This window comes from Halictus rubicundus, chromosome 9, assembly GCF_050948215.1.
Source record: "Halictus rubicundus isolate RS-2024b chromosome 9, iyHalRubi1_principal, whole genome shotgun sequence".
Classification (NCBI taxonomy): domain Eukaryota; kingdom Metazoa; phylum Arthropoda; class Insecta; order Hymenoptera; family Halictidae; genus Halictus; species Halictus rubicundus.
In genome coordinates this window covers 14,921,604-14,934,507 of record NC_135157.1, presented here as the reverse complement: position 1 = coordinate 14,934,507, position 12,904 = coordinate 14,921,604, and the positions used below count along the sequence as shown (strand labels likewise).

Genomic DNA, 12,904 nt, shown 5'->3' with positions numbered 1-12,904 from the left:
TTAACGAGAATAGAAATGGTAAGAAAGATAAGCTCTTTGCGTTAGAATAATACCGAATGGTAAATAATGTGAAAATACAATTCTGGAATATTAACTCACTGTTCACTAGCGAAATGCAGCGATTATTCGATCGTTAAAAAATTTCTCCAGCCTTTTCTCTGATTTCGGCGAAAAGTTCTCCGCAAGTACGATTTTCCATCGCTGAAAATTAGGTCCCCCCGATTACTTGACCTGTCAACTCATCCCAAAGGTGCCCCAAGTATCCGCGAGCACTCGGTGCTCCTTTAGTCGGTAATTAGATCGCTGGTACGGGCGTGTCACGCGTGATTAATGATTCGTCGTTGCGCCCGGACGTGCCGGCGAGCGAAAAGTACGCGAGAATAATTAACGGGAGCAGACGGGGGAGGGGAAGCCCCATTGGCGGGGGAAACAGGGGAACGGACACCAATCGTGGTGTCTTCTTTCCCGTCGAGGTATGCTCGTTTTGCTGGAGGGGCCCCGAAACCGCTTCAATTACAAGCAAAGTTGCTTTTTCCGGGTCACTGGGCCGAGTTAGGTGAGCCGATGTTCGAACATGTTAAAAAGTCCACAACGCTCACACAGATTAATACGAATCTTAATTCATCCTTCAACAAAAATTAAGTCTAACATTAAAAAAAAAAACAAAGTGATACAAGTCGTAAACGAATAAAAGGTGACCAACAAAATTGCCTCTTTGGACATTTTTTAAAAATGTTAAAATATTTGCAATGAAGTCTCTCGAGTGCCTTTTGGGGTCTCCGAATATACATGGAAGATCTTAGAGTCAGATTGAACAAAATTCAAAATGAAGATGGTGAAAAAGAAATCTTGAGGGTAAGGGGGAGGGGGAATCGAAGTTTTTGAAGCGTCTGGACAAAGTTGAACAAACTTGAGCAAGCCTGGAGGATCTCGGAGGATCACAGGAGGTTACGGCAGGTTATGGGGGTCACTGGGCCGCGCGCGACGATCGAATGACACTGGCAGAGGTGTGCAGAGGTGTGCACGAGACGCGTGCACAGGTGCGAACTCCGAAGCGTGTGCAAACGAGCTCTCCGGCGATGGTCCTGCGACCCTCTCGTACGTTTTATCTCGCCTTTGGTCCTCGCTTGTGCATGTTAAACCGTGTAAACACGCTCGGCTCGCCGGTGTGCACGCCTAACGGCCGGCTAGATAGGTATTTAGGTTTGCCGGCGGCGCTTCCGCCTGCGGTGCATCTTCTCACGAGGCCGGGACTCTCTGTTATGCGATCTTATCGCTCGCGGCGAATATGCCCGATCCACACACACGCGCGCGCGCTCACACACACGTATAGACTGTGAATCGCAGAGAAGTCGCCGATTCGTCTCGAATCGCTATGGACACTTCCGAGGGATAGACGATTGTTCACGTCTAACCGCGTGAAATCGGCTTTTTTAAAGAACCACAAGACTAACGCTCGATCCGGTGACCCGCGTGGGTGTCCTTTCCGAGGATTCTTTCGGGACATTCGACACGCGAGATTTATCTTCCTCGCAATGCTGCAGCATTTTTACTAGGAGCCTTGCTTTCGAGGTACTGAGGCCCCGACATGCTCCACGGACCCTGCGGCGTGAATATAAAGAGCACTGGCATGGGCTCTTTGATACACTACACTGCTACATTGACCATTTTGTCTACAAGCCTTGCAATTGGAATGCTAGGGATTATGTCTGTCTGGCGCCGGGACTTTTGGGTACATTAATCATGGAGTTTGCACGCAGGAAAAATAGGAAATTGTCCTGTTAAAATGACCCCTGACCTATATCATACAAACTACATGAAACGTCCTTATAAAAAGGGAATATTGCACCCGAAGTGGGAGGCCATTTAAACTTAATTATCCTTGCGAAGTGACATATGTTTTATATCAATATTCCACCCCAATTTAATTTTTTCCCAAATATCTAAAACAAATACAAATAAACTGCAAATACAAATATCTCAAATTTCTAAAGTTTTCAGTAAAATTTGCAGCATTCTCCTGCTATTTTTAACAGCAATCGAATGGTTGTCGCAATAGTCGAGAGAATGTACGGATCACGTTGATAAGAAACGGATTTCATTCCTGTTGGAATTCCCGTCTTCGATCCGTTCGTTCCAGGGCTGAGACAGCAATAAGTCTTTACGAGCAGGAATAATATTTGGCTCGCGCGGAGTAGAGAGCAGGGTTTATAGGGAGCATTTAGGGTCCTTATCAAGAGGGGACACTCTTGTTCCAGATAGAGGCTGTTGACGATCCCTTTTCCCCGGTCCAATGAAGACCTCCTTCGCCGTAACGATGCACCTTCCCCGAAACAAGCGTTTTACGACACCGGCTCGTTTGGCTCTCGGGACGAGAGCCTCGTTTTATCGTCCCACATTCGCGTCGGAGACGAGATCGAAAGGACGTCGAACCAGGAACATGATCGCGATGCGTTTTAGTTGAAACATTGGCCGGACCCAATTTTTATACACCATTTATTTCGTATGTTTCCTATTTGTGACTTGTCCGGCTGTCTTGGGACTTTATAGATCGCGTGGATCGCTCTTGGGGTCTTTGAACACGTTGATCAACTATTTATGCAGCTGTGAGAAAGGCGACCATTCTATAGCAAAAATAGAATATAGTGTTACAAGATAAAATAATTGCTAAAATTATAAAAAGTCTGTGAGGTTAATGTGCTTTTTATACGAATTGAGGGTGCTCGTAAGTTTACTAGATTCAAGTTTAGGAGCTGCTACACGAAGTTTACTGCGACTTGTTCGCGAGCTCGTTGAATTTTCCACTGGAAAGCAAAGTTAGGGTCCGGATCGGTGGCTGAACTGATCGGATCATTCGACTCGGGTCACCCACGCGGGAATCCGTGATTCCCTATCGGTAAAAGTTCGCTGGATTTTCGCCTGGATGGACGCATCCGCGATTCGACTTGCACGAGCCTGCAGGATATATTGTCAGCCGCGCGTATTTATAGTCTCTCCTCTGTTCCTCGCCGGAGAATAGTACAATGGCCCGTGAAAAGAGGGTTGCAGTTAACATCCCGCGGTGCTGTGCTTAATTAATCATTCGGTATGGACGCCGTAAAATCATCTTCACCGAAAGACTCAATTCTCCGCGGCTTCGTGTTTCGATCGATAAATCACGGAAGCATTCTTCCGCTCTGCCTAATAATTCTCAAATTCTTTCCACTCGGGACAATGAGTAAGAGATTTAAATACGTTCGTGCATTAGCCTGATGTGAAATCTTCCCGTCGTCTTCTTAGTATCGAAGGATGTAGAGATGGAGCTGTAGAGCAACAGAGCGAGAGGCCACTAGAGCCATAGAACAATGGAGCAATGGAGCGATTGAGGGATTTTGCGTCAGATCAATATAGCAATATAGAGAGATAGAAGATTGGTGGATAGAGCAAGAAGAGGGATGACGCTATAGTTGGATAGAGCAATATAGGGGCATAGCAGTGGGGGTATGGCAGATACATAGACAGAGAAATGAGGGGGATAACGGGATAGTTGGATAGAGCAAAATAGGGACGTTGGGATAGATCAATAGAGCAACAGAGCAATAGAGAGGTAGATTAGTAGAGGAATAGAACATTAGAGAGACAGATCAGTAGAGTAATAGAGCAATAGAGAGATGGACCAATAGAGCAATAGAGCAATAGAGAGATAGATCAGTAGAGCAATGGAGCAATAGAGAGATAGATCAGTAGACTAATAGAGCAATAGAGAGATGGACCAATAGAGCAATAGAGCAATAGAGAGCTAGATCAGTAGAGTAATAGAGGAACACAGAGATGGATCACTAGAGCAATAGAGTAATAAGGTAATAGAGAGATAGATCAGTAGAGCAATAGAGCAATAGAGAGATAGATCAGTAGACTAATAGAGCAATAGAGAGATGGACCAATAGAGCAATAGAGCAATAGAGAGATAGATCAGTAGAGTAATAGAGCAATAGAGAGATGGACCAATAGCGCAATAGAGCAACAGAGAGATAGATCAGTAGAGCAATAGAGCAATAGAGAGATAGATCAGTAGACTAATAGAGCAATAGAGAGATGGACCAATAGAGCAATAGAGCAATAGAGAGATAGATCAGTAGAGTAATAGAGCAATAGAGAGATGGACCAATAGAGCAATAGAGCAATAGAGAGATAGATCAGTAGAGCAATAGAGCAATAGAGAGATAGATCAGTAGACTAATAGAGCAATAGAGAGATGGACCAATATAGAGATAGATCAGTAGAGCAATAGAGTAATAGAGAGATAGATCAGTAGAGTAATAGAGCAATAGAGAGATGGACCAATAGAGCAATAGAGCAATAGAGAGATGGACCAATAGAGCAATAGAGTAATAGAGAGATAGATCAGTAGAGTAATTGAGCAATAGAGAGATGGACCAGTAGAGCAATAGAGCAATAGAGAGATGGACCAATAGAGCAATAGAGCAATAGAGAGCTAGATCAGTAGAGTAATAGAGGAACACAGAGATAGATCAGTAGAGCAATAGAGCAATAGAGAGATAGATCAGTAGACTAATAGAGCAATAGAGAGATGGACCAATAGAGCAATAGAGCAATAGAGAGATAGATCAGTAGAGTAATAGAGCAATAGAGAGATGGACCAATAGAGCAATAGAGCAATAGAGAGATAGATCAGTAGAGCAATAGAGCAATAGAGAGATATATCAGTAGACTAATAGAGCAATAGAGAGATGGACCAATATAGAGATAGATCAGTAGAGCAATAGTGTAATAGAGAGATAGATCAGTAGAGTAATAGAGCAATAGAGAGATGGACCAGTAGAGCAATAGAGCAATAGAGAGATGGACCAATAGAGCAATAGAGCAATAGAGAGCTAGATCAGTAGAGTAATAGAGGAACACAGAGATAGATCAGTAGAGCAATAGAGCAATAGAGAGATAGATCAGTAGACTAATAGAGCAATAGAGAGATGGACCAATAGAGCAATAGAGCAATAGAGAGATAGATCAGTAGAGTAATAGAGCAATAGAGAGATGGACCAATAGAGCAATAGAGCAATAGAGAGATAGATCAGTAGAGCAATAGAGCAATAGAGAGATATATCAGTAGACTAATAGAGCAATAGAGAGATGGACCAATATAGAGATAGATCAGTAGAGCAATAGAGTAATAGAGAGATAGATCAGTAGAGTAATAGAGCAATAGAGAGATGGACCAATAGAGCAATAGAGCAATAGAGGGATGGACCAATAGAGCAATAGAGTAATAGAGAGATAGATCAGTAGAGTAATAGAGCAATAGAGAGATGGACCAGTAGAGCAATAGAGCAATAGAGAGATGGACCAATAGAGCAATAGAGCAGTAGATCACCAGAATGACGAAGACAGAAACAGAGCAGTGAACGAAGAAAACGGAAAAAGAATGGAATCTCCCAAAAATTCGAGATTCGAGATCCCCGTGCTCTAGAAGTCGCCCGACAAGGGATTCCGGTAAGTATGCCACAGCCGCAATCAACGTCTCAATGAGTAATCGTACCGCCCAGGGCCTCGGTTCCGCTCATTCCCGTCCTGGTCCCCAACAATCCCGACCAGTCGAGGAGACGAGACGTCGAGCGACATTCGTCTCGGTCGTCGTCGTCGTTGAACGCCGAGCGGATTTCGCCCGTAGGAAAGAAACAATTTCGGTTGTGCAACGATCACCCTCCCGAATCGTCTCGCCCGTTAATATCGCGCGCGATGATGTACGACCGGCTGCTCGTCCGTCGTTTCATGCTTCCATTCGTCAGCCGTCCATTTGCAAAAGCCGCCTGGCAGCTATGAGCGCGGACGAGTGTCCAATTAGGCGCACGATTTGCGGGGAACTTTGGCGAATCGTGGGACAATCTCCGTGTCACGACGGAATCAACTTCTGCTAACAGGTCGGACAATTTTCTTTGTGAACAGAATAATAATTTCTTCGCCGTTTTTGAACACTTGTTCCGAAATGATTCATCTATTTGCTTCCTCTACTGAAGCGAGAGTGGCTTAATTTATTAAAAATTGAAGCGTGTAAGCAATTGTTTGAGGAACAATTCTGTGAGTTTCTGTGTTCATCACTGCTCTATGAAAATGAGAAAAATTCATTTGTAGGCCTAGACATTATTTCCTGCAAATAAATTGTAGTGCAAGGAATTGATATTGACTGGATGCGTATTATCCTTAGTATTTTTCTTTTTGGAGCAAGTAGGAAAATAGAAGATGACAGAACCTCTTAGAATTGGTCACAGATTTAATCTAAATACTTTCTTTAGCAAACAGAAATTTAATCGAAACCGCAAAAAGCAGTACAAAACTTGCAACCGGCACGGTCTCGCAGATGTCACGCGACCGGTTAGGGGTTAATTTCTCGTAGAAAGTCCTGTCAGCCAATTAAGTGATTTCCTACACCCACGACCCAGCGGAGAACCCGTTCGAACGGCTTTAAACAGACAGCGTGTCCCGGTCGCTTCGTTACAAGCGGCCAAGCGACAATTTTGCATACAATGGTCAATAACACCATGCTTCCGAATTTTAATAAACGATCAATTTAGCAGATCCATAAGAACCCCGGCGAGAGTTATCTCTCCCGCCAGTTATTACCGGCGCGAGATTACTTTGACGGACGGCCACCGGGCCGGCTGTAAACTTTTTCAACGTTCGAAAATACCCTGATAGATATTACACGACGATTTCATAAATTATATAAGCGTACCGAGCACACGCCGTACGACTGACACACGCCGACCGCTCGTAAATTACGCGTGATCTATACGCTCGCACGATTTTTATCGGTCACACCGATCGCGATTTGAATGCTGCGTTACGCGACCAGCGCCGCGGAGACACTGCCACACGGCGCACCGACGAATTAGGTTAGCCGATTAGAATCTACCGGTCGGGATATCAACGTTAACGCAGTGCCCCGCTAACTAGCGACTGCCTATGACACTCTCTAAATCATTCCGAAGAATTCCTTGGTCAATTAGAGGTTATTATTGAAATCCGAGGAAATAAATGCTACCCCGGCGATGATAATTTTAAGAGCCTGCAGATTACGGCGACAGGTTCCCTGCGCGAGCTGTGCAACCTGCAAAAACCTTCTGACGGCTGTTATTTACTGGTCTCCGTGGGCGTTTGTGCAAATATGTGTTTTTTCCCAGACGGCACACTTTCCAAACGATTCCCGGAGGATAGCATTGCAATTTTTAATGCCTCCAATCCGGTCCAAATTGGCAATTTTTCTACAAAAATATTATCTTCCTAATCTCTGGCAAATTCCCGAGACTTTCAATTTCCCCAAACTCTTAATCTTAATCTCAAAAAATTCTTAATCTTGAGAGGGTGTTCAGAGGGTGGTGGCAGTAAAAACAATAATTTTTAATTTGCGCAGAAATCCCGCAGCCTACTCATTAACAGTCCCCTAAATCCGGATCGCATTCGGCGGTCCGATTATCCTGGCTCGCGATTAAAGGTAGCGTAACGGGGAGGAGGCATCATGGGGCGGGGATGGCTCGCTCGCTTTGCGGCCTGTAATGAGGATACAATTTACTCCTAATAAGAAGATAAGCGTCATATTTTACGGGGCAAACTGGCCGCTTCCTCGCCATGTACGGCGCGGATCCGCGCGTAAAACCCGTTGCTCCTTGTCGGCTCGTCTGGCCATTAACAGGCGCGAATGTCTTAACGAGAAGGACCGCGAGCGAAGAAACGTAATCCCGTGGATATTGCCGGGGCAGCTCCGGGGCCAGGGACCAGCGCGACAGCACAATGAAATCCTCGATATAAAATACTGTATCCTGACCGAGGACTTTTCTCTCTCTCTCTCTCTCTCTCTCTCTCTCTCTCTCTCTCTCTCTCTCTCTCTCTCTCCGTACCCCCGCTCGCGTTTTATGCTCGCGGGAGCCGACCGTGAAACGATCGCGGGAACACGCACGGTAGGCGTACACCCGATTGTAAATCGTCCCGTGAAATTAACGAGGCTGCGTCGATACCACCGCCTTCGTCGTATACATGTGTTGCTACACAGCCACTTGCCACTTTTTTTTTACCGTTTTCTTTTTCGCCCGAGAGTCGTTAAACGCCGGATGAGCTCGCAGGATCGTAACGCTCGCGCTGAAATTGCGTGCCGTATGGGCGTGGATTATGGGGGTGACAAGTGTGGGGGGAGCATCGTGCGGTATATTCGACGGGAAATGTGCGCGCCAAGTTTTCTTGCCGATTGTAAGAGGATTTTAGACGTTTCTGGTTTTATGGCGAAGGCAGGTGGCTTTTAGCGTTGCTGGGCGGAGCAATGATTCGTTTGGGGGGCTTGGTTTGGATCCTTCGGGATGTTCATGTGGTGTGTTGATGGATATTTGGGTTAAAACTAAGAGGAGAGTGCCCTGGTTTCTGTCCGAGTGTGGAGAATGTTGAAAAGAGAAAGTGGTGGGTTGATTGGTGGGCGGAGTCGGTTGTGGGCGTGGTCTGGGGGGCGTGGCGTCGTTGCTCTTGAGTGTGGAGGGCCCCCGTGCAGTGCCCCAGAGGGCTGTCTGTACCCTTGCATGGTATAATTGAGAATTATATGACTATATGGACTATTATATTTGAATTTGAGTATTTTGTTCATCTGCGAATCTTAAGGTAAATTTTAATGCAGTGAAGTAGCTATAAAATGAAACTGTACACAATAGCCACAGTATAATTGTGGCTTGAGAACGATGTACACAATTTGCCTATTGTTAGGGCAGAATAATTGATGTTATGGACATATAAATTGATCATTGGGTGACAGGAGGGCAACGTTATAATTGTCCACGCTCAATTTGGATCGATATAATAATCCTCTTTGTTAGCTTGATTAGTAGGCGAGACGATTAACAGTTTAATGAAGCAGATTGCATTGCTGGGTGCAGTTTCCCTGCTCGCATAACAACAAAGATGTTTCATTGTAAACGCTTACGCAAGACGGCCTTCGAGTTACCTTGTACGAAGAGAATCACGTTCGAAGTAATGACAACCTGTCCGAAGACAATAGTACCAGCGGTTTCTCTGCGGACAAGATCGGCGGACGCACGCGCTGTATAATAAAATGGACGCGCGTGCTATACAATTATTCTAAGCGTCAGAAAATCTGTAGCCTACATACATAAACCCAAGAATAATCGAAATCCTTTTGCAATAAACCGAAGTGACAAACAAGGTATTAGCAAAAATCGATAAAACGACGGGTCGCGGTTATTTCAAAACGGGGCCCGTCGTCTGGCGCACCATAGGGGCAAACAAGGGTTCCAATTATTTCTAACGAATCACGCTAAACGATTTACGCGGCGAACAAAAGGGCCCGGTCGGATGGGAAGCGAGCACTACGCGAGTATACTACCGCGGCTCGGAAATTGCCGGCGCGGAATCAATTTGATCGCGAGTTGTTTGTATCAGGCCGGGTCTATTTCAACTCTAATCGGGTTCCCTCTAATGACAGCGAGCACAACGCCGTGTGCACCACCGTGCTCCACCGTCGATCCAGCAACCGTGAGTCGGATAAGGTGATTCAAAGTGAGGAGAGAAGCGGAGCTACTCTTTCCCGAAGCAGAGACGGCAACTGATTACGCAGTTTCGAGGAAGAGAACCCGGGGCCCCCGTACACCATCCCATATGGAAGCGAGCCTTCTCTCCTTCTCGGACCCGAGATTATAGTTATTACTGTAATAAAGATACACGGTTTGTTTGCTCTCGAACAAGAAGGAAAAGGGATTCCACGACGCCGGCCCCGTCAGCTGGAATGCCGCGATTCATTCGGGAATGTACGCGATGCGTGTAATAAAATGTTTACACTTCTAAACGATACTGCTCTCGCTCTCCGCTCCCTGCGCGATTACACGCGATCATAGTCTCTTCGGCCCCAAACTCAAGAATTCATGCTGCGATGCGTGCTCTCGATATTTGCGTTATTTATAATAAGTTCACTCATTCTCGTGCTTGGTGCAGTATAAATTTTTCAAAATCAGTAGACGCAGACGTTATATTATATTTTATAAAACGCCTTAATCAGTCGGTTTTATTTAATACTCTGTAATTCTTGTATTAAAGGTTCCAATTTTGTTCTAAAAAGATATGCTTAGATTTCATTGGTTCCTGACAGTGTTTTGATAAACAATTTTCAGAGCATGATCTATTAAAAGATATCATGAAAAATGGCTATACTCTAGACAAATGGCTCTGAAAAATGACCCTGTAAAATGGTCTTGTAAAATTGGTCTGAAAAATGACTGAAAAATGACCCTGTGAAATGGCTAAACAGTAGACATTTGAAAAATGGCCACAACAAATACTTCATTTTCTATGGGAGATTGAAACAATTTTAGATTGTTGGGACTCGCGAGTATTAAGTTTGCAGTGTGCAGTTCATTAGCGTCAGTCACCAGAGTCTCGTTTGCATTTGAGCCGAGACTCGCAAGAAACCCATACAACCATAAGGAAATTAGGTCCTCAACCTCGTTCGAAGACCAGAGAAGAGGAGGCCCGTTCCAGAACCCCGAGTTACCATCAAAGTTTCACTGCATTAACTTCTTGCGCGTGAACTAATGAACTTTCTTGTAACACTTAATACCGTATTAACCTTTAAATTTCATTGCTTCGAGTAAGACGTCGCGCGGAGGATTCCGTACGGTTGCCGGGCAAACTAATTATTATAAATGAGAATATACACCGGCGGGGGAACGACGAGAAAACAATTTATCTTCGTTCCCATCGTCGAAACTAGAATTAGATCTGGCAAACAAAATAGCTTGTACGTTTCGAACTCGCTAATAGTCTCGGGACTTGTTCATTTTCGTTCCCGTGGATGACTTCTTGAAATAGATGCAAGATACTCTATCGGACTTGCTCTATTTTCAGTGGCGTAAGTAATAGTGGATAATCAGCTCAGAGCTAAGATCGCTAATAGTCTCTGGACATCATTCTTCATTTTCGTACTTGAATCAATCATTGAACCAAGAAGGCGCGTTGCTTTTTTGTTTATCCCAAAATGGCTTCGGCAAACTATTGGCAAATAGTCTTTAGAATTTCTGGATCATTTTTGACAGTCGAGTCATTTCCAGCCACAAAAAAAAATTCTTCCAAGCTCTAAGCAAGCTCTAGAATGGACTCTAGACTCCATCGATCATTTCCAGCCACAAAAAATTCTTCCAATCGGACTAGAAGAAACAACCTGACGAACAAAGCTCTAACCAACATTTGCGGAATCCTCGAACTCCATCGATCATTTTCGTCCCCGAAAGAGACCTTGAAACCGAAGCCGGCAAAGATCGGCGAGCGTCCAGCACGCTTCAGCATAATTTCGCCCGTTAGGCGAGAGCGCTAATGAAAGATTAATGACACTCTTAGAAAACTATCGTGGACCACGGCGACATAGGTGGCAAGGGGACCGCCACGCCGCTTCTTTCGGATCATCGTTGTCCTGCCGCGGATACGTAACTCTCTCGGCTTCGAACACGGTTCTGCTTTTAGCACGGCGCAAGGTGAGAGTGCATTTTATGGACAATTAACGATCGTTCCCACGGGAACACTTTGTCGAGGAAACGACCGGGTCCGGTGGGTGGGGGGGGGGGGCGATCCTCGCGTCCCCCGGTCTGATAAGAAGCGGATCGAACGTGACCAATTAAAGGACGCCTTGTACGAGATCAGTTTTCGTTTTGCCGGGGACGATCGCCGCCGTCTGGTTTCACCCTCGAAAAGCCCGAGAAACTGATCGCAAGCGGTACTCTGCTTTCTATTCGTTGCGTAACGCGATCGAAAAAGGCGCCGATCGATAATCGATCGCTGATCAATTCCACGAAGCACGCCGACCATCGAGAAATATTAATCGACCTCGGCCGAAATATCAATTTCCTCCTACAGACATTTATCGAGACTATATTGCACTTTTACGTGTGTTCATCAATCTTTACAAAATTTCGGGAGTAAAACTTTCCACCGTAACTCCATAAAAATCGCCCAATTAACGATATAAAAACAACCAGCATCTTCCGGATGAAAAGACGAACAAAATCTTCGGTATAACTTTTTCCGTCACGGTTTACCATTTTTGAGAAAAAAAAAGAAAAGAAACGAGTTCGCGGGCGCCCTAAATCGCCGAAGCTCCGCCCACCGCTGACACGCGACGCACTTTCGAACGATTTTTTTCTCGGAAACGAGACGTCCTACGAGGAAACTCGATACCACCATTTCGACTCACTTTTTCGTGTGGAATCATCCTACGATCGTGTTTTACTCGCACCTCTAGCGGTTCCGGATGAAGAAGCAATTCCAAGGGACGCGGTACGTTGTAAACCGTGGAAGTTATCACCGCTGTGTCTCCTAATCCCCAGCAACCCCTGATAAGATAAGGCGGGGGAGGGAGAAAGAGAGACTCGCTAAGAGGCCACTTACGTGACTGTACACACGCGTGGAAACTAATTACACGTGGCCGGAGAACGTTTACACGGCGAACACATGGTTACACGGCACCCGTGTTTCCTGTTTGCCGGCGACAGAGCGGCCATTGTGTCGAATTGCGATGATCGTTCGTGGAAAAGAACGCATGACGGACGCTAATTACCACTTTTCTAAATGAATTCGCCGGATCCCGTTCCCACGGGCGCGAAAAATGAAAGTGTAAACGCGTGAGAACACCCTAATGCGCGGCGATCGTGTTTTAATTATGGAATATACTTCGAATCGAGGAAAGATCGTCCGAGCTGGATGAAACGGGCTCTTGAGAACCGTGGATATAATGCAATATTATAATAATTCATTCCGAGCAATCAGCGACCGGCAGAATTATGCTTCCTGTTGCGGAGTTTTGCTTTGAATAGAATGCTATCTTAGGAAATGTTGCTCGATAAAAGAATCTTGAATATAATGGGGCTTA

At 45.2% G+C, this 12,904-nt stretch overlaps 1 protein-coding gene across 6 annotated transcripts in view; it reads right to left on the bottom strand.

Moving 5' to 3' along the window:
• The window catches only part of LOC143357013 (uncharacterized), a 410,515-nt gene that overhangs the window by 69,469 nt on the left and 328,142 nt on the right, over positions 1–12,904 (bottom strand). The window lies entirely within an intron of this gene.